Source organism: Acomys russatus, chromosome 9 (assembly GCF_903995435.1).
Source record: "Acomys russatus chromosome 9, mAcoRus1.1, whole genome shotgun sequence".
Classification (NCBI taxonomy): Eukaryota; Metazoa; Chordata; class Mammalia; order Rodentia; family Muridae; genus Acomys; species Acomys russatus.
Genome location: NC_067145.1, coordinates 22106350 through 22119253, shown reverse-complemented (window position 1 = coordinate 22119253; position 12904 = coordinate 22106350). Strand labels below are relative to the sequence as shown.

The 12904-nt window shown below is 42.7% G+C and overlaps 1 pseudogene; it reads left to right on the top strand.

Annotated features, from left to right (window-relative positions):
* The first annotated feature begins 8177 nt into the window (after positions 1-8177).
* LOC127193594 (SS18-like protein 2) lies at positions 8178-10058 on the top strand (annotated as a pseudogene).
* The last annotated feature ends 2846 nt before the right edge of the window (positions 10059-12904 follow it).

The following is a 12904-nucleotide window of genomic DNA, read 5'->3' as shown; positions in this document are numbered from 1 at the left end:
ATTCCTCATGTTGTTAGCGACCTCCATCCATAAAATTATTTTGTTGTCGGGCAGGAGAGATGCTCTTTCAGAGGTCCTGAGTTCAATTCCCAGCACCACATGGTGGCTCACTGCCATCTATAAATGTGATCTCATGCCCTCTTCTGGCATGTAAGTGTACATGCAGATAAAGCAATCATATACAATAAATAAATAATCCTTTAAAAGTATTTTGTTTCTACTTTGTAACTGTAATTTTCCTAATGTTATGAATTATACTTTAAATATCTAATATGTAGGGGATCTGATGGGGACCCCCAAAGGGGTCTTGACCCACAGGATGAGAACCACTGGTCTAGGAAAATGGATTTGAATTTAAGCCTGTTGTTTTGTTTTGTTTTATTTGTGGTGGAGTGGGAAGATGAAGCAAGGGTTCTTTCTCTCTCTCTCTCTTTCTTTCTTTCTTTCTTTCTTTCTTTCTTTCTTTCTTTAAGATTTATTAATATATAGTGTCTTGCCTGCATATACACCAGAAGAGGGCACCAGATCTCATTATAGAAGGTTGTAAGCCACTATGTGGTTGTTGGGAATTGAACTCATGACCTTTGGAAGAGCAAGCAGTGCTCTTAACCTCTGAGCTATCTCTCCAGCCCCAAAACAAGGTTTCTTAATGTAGCCATACTTGGCTTGGAACTCACTCTGTAGACCAAACTGGCCTCAAACTCAACAGAGAGCTGCCTGCCCCTGCCTCCTGAGTGCTGGGATTAAACATGTGTGCCACCATATCCGACCTTAAGCTAGTTTTTAAAACGTGTTGCAGTAGCAATAGGAAACTAGACTTTGCATCCTAATTTCCTGTCATTTTCATCTTAGAAGCACTTTTGATTATCTTCATTTTGAAGGTTCTTTGCTCACTTGACTTGGATTTTAAGAAATGAAAATTATTTTTTATATCCTGCTAATGATTTATTAATGCTTCTACAATTTGAAAGGCACAGTTCTCTTCTTTAGAAATTACATACTAAGCTGAGCATGGTGGTGCATGCCTTTAGTCCCAGCACTCGGGGGAGGCAGAGGCAGACGGATCACTGTGAGTTCGAGGCCAGCCTTGTCTACAAAGTGACTGGAGGACAGCCAAGGCTAACACGGAGAGACCCAGTCTTGAAAAACAAAACAAAACAAAAAAGAAATTACATACTAGCAAGGAATCCCCCTCTATGCTTGTATGATTCCTTCAGCAAGACAAGATGTGCCAGAGGCCAGACATGATGCATGAAGTTAGCAGATATGGTCCTTTGCAATGGAGATGATTGGCTGTTGTTCCACATCATTGAGATGCATGACTTTTTTTTGGATGAAAATTAATGAAGTCAGATTAAGGAGTGTTTTATTGCCTTGTTAACCCTGGATTTCTGCAACCCTTCCCTTCCCCTATGCATGTGTCTGTCTCTTTGCATGACCTCTTCATTGTCACCTGTGCTGTGAGAAAGGACCTCATGTGTTACCGTGGGAGAGAAAGGTTGAGCTTCCTCTTTCCAATGTCAGGAAGATATGGTGACAGCATGCTACAGGCTGCCTGGTTGACATTTACAGATGTTATCGAATGTCTACTCTTGAGCTTTTGGGTGCATTTGAACTTCTCAGGCATACCTGGCATTTGCCTGTACCACTATGGATTTTTCAGTGTGGTTATTTCTACATCAACCCAAGGAGAAAGGAAAGAGGTTTCCCCTGGGATTAGCAGCCTCTGACACGGACACTGAGACATCAGTCAACCCAGTATCATATACTGCTGGTTGAAGGACTGGGTTTTCTATGGGTCAAGAATTTGGACATTCTTATAGATTAAAGACAAAAAGTAAGACGGTGTCTATATTAGCATCTTCATTGCTGTGACCGTGTACCCAAATCAAACACCTTGAGGAGGAAAGATTGGTTTTGACTCTTACATTCTGAGGTTCAGTCCGTAGCATTTGGTGAAATTCATTCTCGGTCCAAGACAGACATCATGGTGGAAGGAGTGTGTGGTGGTTTAGGCCACTCACGCCATGATAGACAGGAATTGGAAAGAGAAGAAGTGAGCAGAGACTAGATTTAATGTGGAAAGGCATGCTCAGGCAGCCTATGTCCTCCTAAAGTCTGACTGCTTTCTGACCTAGCAGCAACTGGGGATAAAGCGTTCATCACGTGACCCCATAGAGAACCTTTCCTGTTCAAGCCACAGCAAGATTCGAATGGTGGCATCCAAGCAAGGCTCTTAGGGAGGAGAGATTGGATGTTGTTGCCTGTTTTTAATTTAGTTGTCTGCTAGATATAATCAAACTAAGTTGCCAGAAAGAGCTTCGTGTAAATCATAGTCGCTATTACATGCCATGCCGACAGCGAGCTAGAGGCGAGCCACTTTTGTCATCCTAACATTTACGCACCTTCCTAACCCTATATGTTTTAAATGATAAGAGAATTATAGTAAAATTGCTTCCTGATTTTAGAGTTTCTTCAATTTGTCCCCACTAAGGAATATATGAATGAATACTCAAAGACTGACTTATTAAAGGTTTGGGGTTACTTTTAATTATGTGTATGTGTCTGTGTATAGGTATGTGCATGCCAATGCTGGTATCCAAGGAAGCCAGAGGCATCAGATTCACCTGGAGGTGGAGTTAAAGGTGTCTGACATGGAGCCTGGGAACCAAGCATAGGTCCCCTGCAAGAACCGGATGTGCTCTTAACCACTGAGCCATTTCTCCAGTCCCAAGACTGATCTTTTGTTATGGTGAAATATACATATTACAGTTTACCATCTGAACAGTTTCCAAGTGTGCAGCTCAGTGGCATGTTCACATTATTACACAGCCACCACCACCCTCAGAACCTTTATCATCTGCCTTCAAGGCGATGTTTTCTACAGAAGGCAAATCTAATTCCCCACTAGTAACGTGGATTTTTTTTTTTTTTACAGTTTTTACCATATCCTTAATAATCTGTATTTTCCCTCTAGGCTCAAAAGATCCTTATCTGAGGGCCTAGAGGAGGTAGCTTGTTTGTTAAGAACTCAGGTTGTGCTTTCAGGGGATCCAAGTTCAGTTCCCAGGCAGGCAGCTCATAACCAACTACCCATCAAGTATAGCCTTGGGATCCGGCACCCTCTTCTAGCCTCTAAGGGCACATGTACACCTGTTTGCATACAGGTACACATGTACACAAAATAATAACAACAACAACAACAACCACCAAAACCTTAAAAACAACAATGAAAAAGATCCCAGAAATCCAATTTGGAGGTTTGGGTGACCAAATGGGTTATTATCTTTAACCAAAGTCACCTGCCTACCCTAGGCAGAGGTAAGAGACTTCAGGTGCTTTCTTGAGGCCCAGGCGACCACTCAGCTTGACCAGGAGTGATAATAAGCCCATCAGGCCGGGGAAAAGAAAAGCCCAGCTGAGGGACATTCGCATTAATGTCCCCAGAACTTGATGAAACCGGAGTTTGTGTGGAAGTGCCTGTTACTCTTCTCAATCAGATGCTCCTGTCTCAGTGAGCTTAAGGGAGACGAGTAGAACGCTGTGAAGGCTTGGGGGAGGAAAAGGACAGCTTTTCTGGGTACTCTAAAAATGTTGGGGGAGTCCCCCTTAGAGAAATTAAGTGGCTCTTCATTGGCAACATACTGGATGTGTGCAGTCTAAGCGCACATCAGTAATCCTCCTGCCTCCTCTCCTCAACTGATGGAATTGCATCCATATGCCAACATGCCTGGCTAATTTATGTTTCGAGATAGAATCTTACTATGTATTCCAGGCTGGCCTCAAAAATCCAGATCCTCCAAACAAGAGGACTGGTAATGTAAGGATATAGACATGTTTGTACACAAAGAATATTTTTGTTTCTGCTCTACAAAGCATCTACATATGGGGTGAGGGAGGGCATCTTACAATTGTGTTTTGCTTGTTCACAGCTGTGAGGTGGTAGTATGTGGTATGAGGCAGTGACACCAGGATGCCTTCTGGACAGGGTGTGACTTCATTTTGTCAGCAAAACAGAACAAGCACGAAAGCCTGAGGGCCTCTTGCCCCCATTACTTGTCACTGAGATGGCTTAGGACCTACTGCAAGAACACAGCAAGTCTTACTGTGTTTGCCACTGGGTGTGTGCTAGGACTACTTGGCTACTGGCTCTTCTGTTATTCTTCTTTTTTCATGCCATCTGTGTGGGTATAGCATGCATGTGTATGTATGCTTTGCATGTGTGGGGGCACACGTGTGTAGGTACATATGTACATGTGTGCATTTGCATATGGGAGCCTGCACCTGATGTCAGAAATTAACTCTCATTGCCTTTCTACTTTATCCAGTGAGGCAGGGTCTCTTAATCAATACCAGAGTCTCGGGAGGTCATCTAATTAAACTCCGAGTCTCACTGGACAGCTTGTTCTTCAGATCCTTATCTCCAGCTTCCGATGCTGGAATTACAGGCGGGCCTCCACACCCACCCAGTGTTGTTGACAGGGTTCTGGAGGCCTAAACTCGAGTCCTCGCATTTGCGTGGCAAGTGCTTGAGCCACTTAGAAATCCCCTCAGCCCCACTGTCAGGTCTTCTGTTGGGCTGGGAGCTTCCTGAGCAGGACTCTAAAGGGAGGTGAGAAGCAGTGGGCTGTGTAGACTGACTCGTGCCTGGGAAGTTTCAATATGCCGTGGTTCCAGCAAACATGTTGGTCACTTCTTAAGAGCGCAGCTGAGAAGATGCCTGGTGAAAGTCTGCTCCAAAACACTGGTGTCACTGTAGGTAAAAGGGGAAGACAAATACTTGCATCTCTCCTATCAGAAATGCCCTTCATCCATAGTTAGACATGCTGAGCCAGGAGCAGTGGCACACGCCTTTAATCCCATACCTCGGGAGGCAGAGACAGGAGGATTGCTGTGAGTTTGAGGCCAGCCTGGTCTACAAAGCGAGTTCAGGACAGCCAAGCCTACACAGAGAGACCCTGTCTTGAAAAACCAACCAAACAAACATAGTTAGACATGCTGGCTAAGTCAGGAAAAAGCCAGCACTGCTGTGCATTTGATGTATTCTCCCCTCGGCTTACATTTCATCCCGTGTCGTTGGAACACGTTGACCTGCTTGGAGACCATTTACATTGTAACATCCAACTGACATTATAACATTAAACTGTATGTCTTCACAAGTGTTTATTCTTGTACTGCACACCAAAAAGGCAACAACACTCCAGGATTCTTTTGTGTATGTTCGTTCTCCTTCCACCCCCCTCTGTGTGTGTGTGTGTGTGTGTGTGTGTGTGTGTGTGTGTGTGTGTCTGAACAGGAATGGAACACATGTTCATGTCAGTGCATGTAGGTATGTGCAAAGGCCAGATGTCAACCTCAGGTGTTGGTCAGGTGCCATTGACTTTGACTTTTGAGGGCCTCTTACTGGCCAGGAGCTTACCATGGAGCTAGGCTGGATGACCGGTGACCAGGGATCTTGGTGTCTCTGCCTCCCCAGTGCTGGGATTACAAGCATGTACCACCGTACCAAGCTTTTTATGTGGTACAGAAGATCCTTCTGCTTGTGAAGCAAGCGCTTGGCCTACTGACACATTGTCCCAGCCCTGGGCTTCCTTCTTAAACGACAAGCAAAATATCTTTGTCTCGAAAATGATAGAGCAGTGTTTTTTAAATTTTCTGTGACAAAACATTTTCCGATCGGATTTGCATATTAGTAAATATAATAAAATATTGCACAGAGATCACAGACCTGTAAATGACCTCAATTTCTGCATTTGATAAGCATCAACTTGTAACAAATGTTTTACAAGATGACACTAGCGTCTAAAGCACACTGCAGTAGCGCTGAAATGTGAGTTTCAGGTAAGACTCAATGGCACCCAAGGTTTTCTATCTGGGTGTTTGAAGTTTCTTCTATAATAGAAAGTAATGTATTATGCTTGTAAGTGTGCAAATGTATGTGTATGTGTGTGTCTGAGAGAGAGAGAGAGAGAGAGAGAGAGAGAGAGAGAGAGAGAGAGAGAGAGAGAGAGAGAGAGAGAGATAGGTAGGTAGGTATTGGTCTTACTATGGCTGCCATTTGCCTGCACTCATTGCTTATGAGTACCTGACTGACAAATCAAGTGGAGTTTGGTATCCCCTCTCCAAGATGCTTCTCTTCAGGGAGAGGATGACAGCTGCCCCAGAGAAAAAGGAGGGTGTCTTTCCCTATCACCACAGTCAAGCCCTCTGGTCATATCCTGCATCTGTAGGAACATCTTTTCCTAATTTGCGCAAAGGCAGAAAGTCCATTTATTGGATGCTGAGTGGGACCACTTCACAGCCAGACTTCAGCAGCGAGATACTTCTTTCCTGAGAAGATCACAGATTTCTCCAGTCACTCCAGAGAAACTAAGTAAGAGCCTTGGTTTGATGCTACAATTCTTTATGCTTAGAAAAATCCTCACATAGTATTTTCCCCTAGATCTTGATTTCACATGTGTGCCATGTGGGATGTGAGTCTGTTGTGGCTAGAACAGTGACCATATAAATGCCAGGAAAAAAAAATCCAGGTTGGAAACTGTTGATGAGAGCCCATCTCAGCTGGCACTCCTCCTTAAAGAGGCAAGGAATCCGAGGTGTGGTCGTTGCCCCATGGAGTTCCTGTTTGTTGATGTAGGGCTTGCGCAGAGCAAGTTTTCAGATGCAGTCCAAGGAAAGAAGCTCCCTAAAGCTAATGATACCACAACTGTCCATCAAATTGGCCACACCCAATCAAATTTTGAGAATATTATATCCTAGTGAGACCATTGAGTTCACTCAGACATAATGCTGAAGAGCTGGCTCAGCAGTGAAGGGCACATTTTGTTCTTTCAGAGGACCCAAGTTCAAACCCCAGCATCAGTGTTGGATGGCTGCAACTCCAGCTCATGGGGGGGGGGGCGGCAGGGATGTCCAATTCCTTTGGTTCCCAAGTATACCAGCACTCACAGACATATACACTTACATATAATTGAAAAATCAAAGAGACCTTTAAAAGAAGGGGGCTGGAGAGATGGCTCAGCTGTTAAAAGCACTCTTCCAGGGTTTGATTCCCAGAACCTGCATGATGGTTAATAAACATCTGTAACTCCAGCTTCAGGGCACCCAACCTGGTCTCTGTAGGCATCAGGTATGCGCATGGTGAATTTTAAAAGTGAATGTATTAAAAAAGAAAGAACAAAAAGAAAGAAAGAAAAAGAAAGAAAGAAAGAAGTTCTTCAACAAGTGTGGCCCACAAAAGAGTGTCATTTAATTGGGTCACAGACTCAGAAGACTGGACAGAACTGTAAGACATTCTGAGAATGTTAGCAGTGTGTTCCACTGCTTATAGAGGAGGCCTGAGCTGGACCTGCCAGCTGCCCTCTCTGGGCTCTGGCAGAGCCACCATGCACGTTCCAGATTGCTGATACCAAGTTTGGTCAGGTTGATGTGGCAACCCAGGAAGCAAAGAGAAGGTCACAGCAGCCCCAGTCAGCAGAACGAGGGAAGAAGCACAAGTCCATCCAGATGTTATCAAAGTCAGAGGTGTTGTGACAGCCAGGGCCAAGGCACACATGTTAAATCAAGGAAAGTGAAGCTCATCACAACATGGAGGAGACTGACTGCCCTGCTGCTGGCAAGTGAGAGAGGAGTTGGGGGAGGTCTGAACCACATGCGTCATTGGATGGTCTCTCTCCACTGGACACTACTAAGCTGGACCAGTTCATTATCCCTTGCCTTCCTAACAGTCTTGACACTCAGTGAAGGACAAAGCTGGCTGGCTTGGCTTTTGCAGGCCTGGTAAGTGGTCTGGATGAAGAAGAAGCCGCCTGTGCTAAGAGCGGTACCCACACATTTTCATTTGCAGTTAATAATTAAGTTGAGACAGGGTCTCCTGTAGCCAAGACTGCCTGCAAACTTGCTTTGTAGTTGGTGGCCTTGAGCTTCTGATCCTCCTGTCTCTTTCCACCACACCTGGTTTTAGGCAATGCTGGGAACGGAAGCCAAGGCTTCTTGCATACTAAACAAGCACATTACCAGCTGAACTATATCCATAGTCCTGTGTAGGTTTAGGGTGAAAACATTTACAGGCTTGAGCTCGTGATTTAGCAGGAACTGTTTCCTTGTTAAGTCTTGCTCGACATGTAAGGAATATGAGCCTTTCGCAGACACTGGATTCTGATTAAACTCTTTGGATTATGGAGTCAGATGAAGTAAGTGGAGAGTGTCCCACAGATGGCCACAGCAAGTCCGTGCTCAAAGCCGCCATAAAGTTGTGGGTTTAGGCTGCCAGCTGCCTTTCATAGTCTACAAGATGGTTCATCTCTGTGTAAGTTCTCTCCCCATTCCTTTGTCTCTGTCTTCCTCCCTCCACCTCTTCCACTCCTCCCTTCCTCTTTACTCCTTGTTTATTTCTGGTTCATCTCCTGGTACCATGGAAAGGAACTCTATGTTGTTAGTCCATTGGTTCAAGTTTCTAAGGCATAGCTCAGAATGGCTCGGCAGCCTGTAGTCAGTCCTTGAATTCTGCGCACATCTCTTTCTACTCATCTGTGGTCAGGGCTTGAGAACAGGGACCTTGCAGTGTAAGTTTGAAGTTTCTGGTAAGCTTTAACCCTATCTAATACACATCAGGCTTCTCCCACCCCAGGCTACATGTGTGACTTGTGATGGCTCATATTGGCATGTAATTAAAGGTGGCAGTCACCCAGTTAGCATTCTCACTAGTAGAGAAGATGATCAGTCCTTTTGAAAGGAGAAAAGACAACTGACTGGTGACACAAAAGTCTTGGTCATGACAGGTGGCCCTTATAAAAGTAGTAGTTTCTAGACTAGGGTACAAAAATGAAAGGAAGCTGCCTTGGCTAATTAACGCCCTTCATGAGCGGGTAATCCAGCTGCATCCTTCGGTTTAGGACAAGGCTAACAAATGCTTTTGTGAGTTTTGGGGAACTTACTGTTTGCTATTAAATCCAATATAGTGGCCATATTATGGTTTGGCATTCACCTGAAGAAAGTGTAAACTGTGGTATGTGTTAATGGCTTATTTTAGTTATTTATAGGTTGTAGAAGAATTTTTCCAATAATTCATATTTTATTTCTGATCTTTTTATCTTGAGTGCTCACATTGTACATATTATTTTCTCCTGAAGCCTTAAGTCTAACCAGAAGAAAAATACATAAGCAGATTTGGAGAGACAGTGTTGTAACTGTAATAAATACTGTCAGGTGGTATGAAATGTCATGATTGCATCTTAAAGGAGGATGCCTCCAGGTGGGTAACTCAGAGAATACTTGAATAAATGAAGTAAACTGTTGGTGTTTAGGGCACAGTGATAGGAATAACTCTCTCAGGAAGATTTTGAGTTTAAGAGAGCAATAAATTAATCACTGAAGGAAAATGAATAGCCAAAGAATTGTAAGGTAGAAGTGGAAGGGCTTTGCTTTTTGAAGCAGTTAAACTTCAGATCCAACTTTTGAAAATGTTAGAGGCTGCTGTTTGTGCCTGTTTACAGTAACACACCATGTTCTTATGATGAGTAGGACTCCTGTGGAAATGTGCTCTAAAGAATTACACTGTGTTTACCCAGGCAGCACAAGGGAGTCAACAGTGAGGGCTGTGCACCTTCTAACCTGTTCCATTTAAGTTTTGATCATTGTTTTTATATTTATTTTTCCCTTGGGGAAATAGCATCTGTGCTTTAAATAGAATTTGGCAGAAGTAGGTATTCCATGCTAATAATTTAGATATTTAAATGTGGGCAAGATCGGAAAATTGCAGAGTTGGGTCAATTGAGTAAGAAAATAGCAGTAGCCCAGCTGGGGATTCCGAGTTTACTCTCAGCATATCAGTCATCTTTGCTCCTTACTGACTACGTGGCAAGGCCAAGGTCAACCGGGAGATTATACATCAACTCCTGTAGGAGGTTGACCAGCTGATCCGCTGTATTGTGGAGTATCAGAACAAGGGCTGAGCTAACGAGTGCATCCAGTACTAGCGTGTGTTACATAGAAATCTCATTTATTTAGCTACCATCGCAGATGCCAACACAAGCAGTCTTACAAAGGTGGTGGAATAGTCTTCCAGGAGGCTGTTAAGAGGAGTGACTGAATGCAATCCTTCTCCTGTGAAATAGAGACAGAATTATTAACAAAGAAGCTACTTAGAACATGAGCAAAAAGTCTTCACAGTTTAGACTGTGAAGAAAGTTGCTACTAACTCCACTATATTCTTAGTGTAAATATTTTAGTAATAAAGTGGATCCTACAGTAAAGCCGTAAAGACTTGAGGTATGTGACAACAATGCCACCATCATTGTCAATAAGTCAATAGTGCTTCTTAAAAAAAAAGACAATAGCAGTAAAAAGGGGGAATAGAGCTGGTCATAGTGGTGCACACCTTTACCCCCATCACTCAGTAGGCAATGACAGATGGATTCCAAGAGTCCCAGGCCATCCAAGGACAATAGAGAGAGACCCTGTGTCAAAGAGTTGGGGAGCAGGGGATCATAAACATCTAGTTATATCTCTGAGACCATCTTGTCCACTTCTCTGCCTAATTGCCTAGATGAGACTGTGACGATCAGAAACATCCCATAATTTGGCACATTTTTCTCTTTAACTATTTCTGGAACTTTTATTTATACTTTTCTTCCTTTTTAAAGATTTAATTTGTGTCTGTGTGTGTGTGTGTGTGTGTGTGTGTTATGAGTGTGTGCATATGAATACAAGGTGCCCATGGCAACCAGAAGAGAACATTAGATACCCTGGAGCTAGGGGTACAGGCTGGGTGTACTTTCCATTGTAGGTGATGGAAAACCAACTCAGGTGCTATGCAAGAGCAGCAAGCTTAGAGAACATGTTTAATTGCTGTGGTCTCTCCCTATCCCTCTCATATGCAATTTCTCATTTTGAAATGGTAAATCTTACAGAATTATAAGCAATGATGTATGGTGTAAAATTAGCATACCTCTTACCTTTTGTTGACAGGAGCAATCATATAGAATTATATGTAATGGAGTTGAATCTGTAGTTTGGTTGCTCAAGTTCATTATGAGACCAAATCTCAGGAGATAAAAGACTAGATGCACAGCTGGGTAGTCTTTTTCATGTCCATTAGAAACTGGTGCATTTTGTGGGAATTTGCATATATCTGAGGCATGCTCAAGAGTCTCATTCTGGCTATAAAGGGTTTCAGTTGAATTAATCTTAAGCTTTGAGTATAGCCATCATCCTTGTCTGGGTTTTTACTGTCATAGAGTGTTTCCAGAAGAAAATAAATTGCCTAGTGACTTGTTCAAGAATTCAGTAACAAAAATACTTCATTCATCATAAGTGATATGTTATTTCACAAGTTGTCTTATTTTATCATGCGTATGCAATCATTAACAAGGTTTTGCATGAGAAAACGATGCTAAGAGAGGCAACAAGTCAGTTATTTAAGTGACCACCTGGAATATATTTGTTAAATAAATACGTGAATGAGGTTGTATAGCAGGTATTGTGTTTCCTAGGCGAGTGCTCACAAAATGTACATCGTAAGTCAGTAATGTCTACCATAACAAATGGAAGGGCTAAGAAGAACAAAACTATAAGAATTATCACTTTTGGAAAACTTTAAGAGGATTTGGTTAGCCAGTGCTTGTTCCCAGAGGATGGCAGGTGTGAGAGACCTGTCCACGGTGCTGAAACGGCTATGACACAGCCGGTCAAGGATGCCCTAAAACTGTGGTACATGTTTTCTTCCTGGGTATTATTTCTCCTTACAGTACTACAAATAAAAATTATTATTTGCTAGATATTGTTTCTTTCTTTAAATCTTGAAGAGATTTAAGAATAAAAGTGTTGAGCCGGGCGTGGTGGCGCACGCCTTTAATCCCAGCACTCGGGAGGCAGAGGCAGGCAGATCGCTGTGAGTTCGAGGCCAGCCTGGTCTACAAAGTGAGTCCAGGATGGCCAAGGCTACACAGAGAAACCCTGTCTTGAAAAAACCAAAAGAAAAAAAAAGAATAAAAGTGTTAGTGGTAGGTTGCATTACCTATGATTTCATTTTTGGGAAATACACACCTAGGTAGACTTTAGTGGACTCATAAAACTTTTGAGCTGTCATTTCTATCTAATTTTAGGACATGTTTTTGTACCACAAAATAATCTTATATCCATGAGTGGTAACATAGTATTTTCTATCCCATATCCTCTGGCAAGCACAGAACTACCTCCAATCTATGTAGATTTGTCTATTCTGAATATTTCATGCTGAGAGAGAATCATTCAATGTGGCCTTTCATGACTGGTTTCTTGCACAAATTATGTTTCAGGGATTGTATTTGCATTAATATGAATTGGGGCTTCATTATTTTTAACTGACAGATTTGTTGTGTGAACATACAATAACTTTTTTTCTTCTGTTCAGCAGTTGGTGGGCAGTTGAGTTGTTTCTGCTGTTTGGTTGTTACTTTAAGTGCTTCTGTGAACATCCCTGTGTAACTTCTTGCATAAATTATTTTCAGTATTTTAAAGTCTATGCCCAGGAGTAGAATTTTGGGCTTATATGATGCTTTTAGCATCTAGAGAAACTCCCCAATATCTTCCCAAAATAGCCACATCATCTTAGCATTCCACTATTGGAGGATGAGGGCTTTATTGTCTCCACATTTTCACCAGGATGGCTAGTTTTAACTGTCAGCATGGTACAACCTATTATCATCTGAAAACAAGGCAAACTGAAGAATCATCTAGAACAGTTGGTCTGTAGGGATGTCTATGGAAAATTGTTTTGACTGCCAGTTGATATATGAAGCCCCAGTCCAGGGTGAGCTACATGTTCCCTTAGGTCAGACTCCAAATTACAAGTACAAGCAAGAATAAAGCTGGAAGCAGATGTAGCAGGCAGCAGGGGTGCGCTCATTTCTTTCTCCTCTTGATT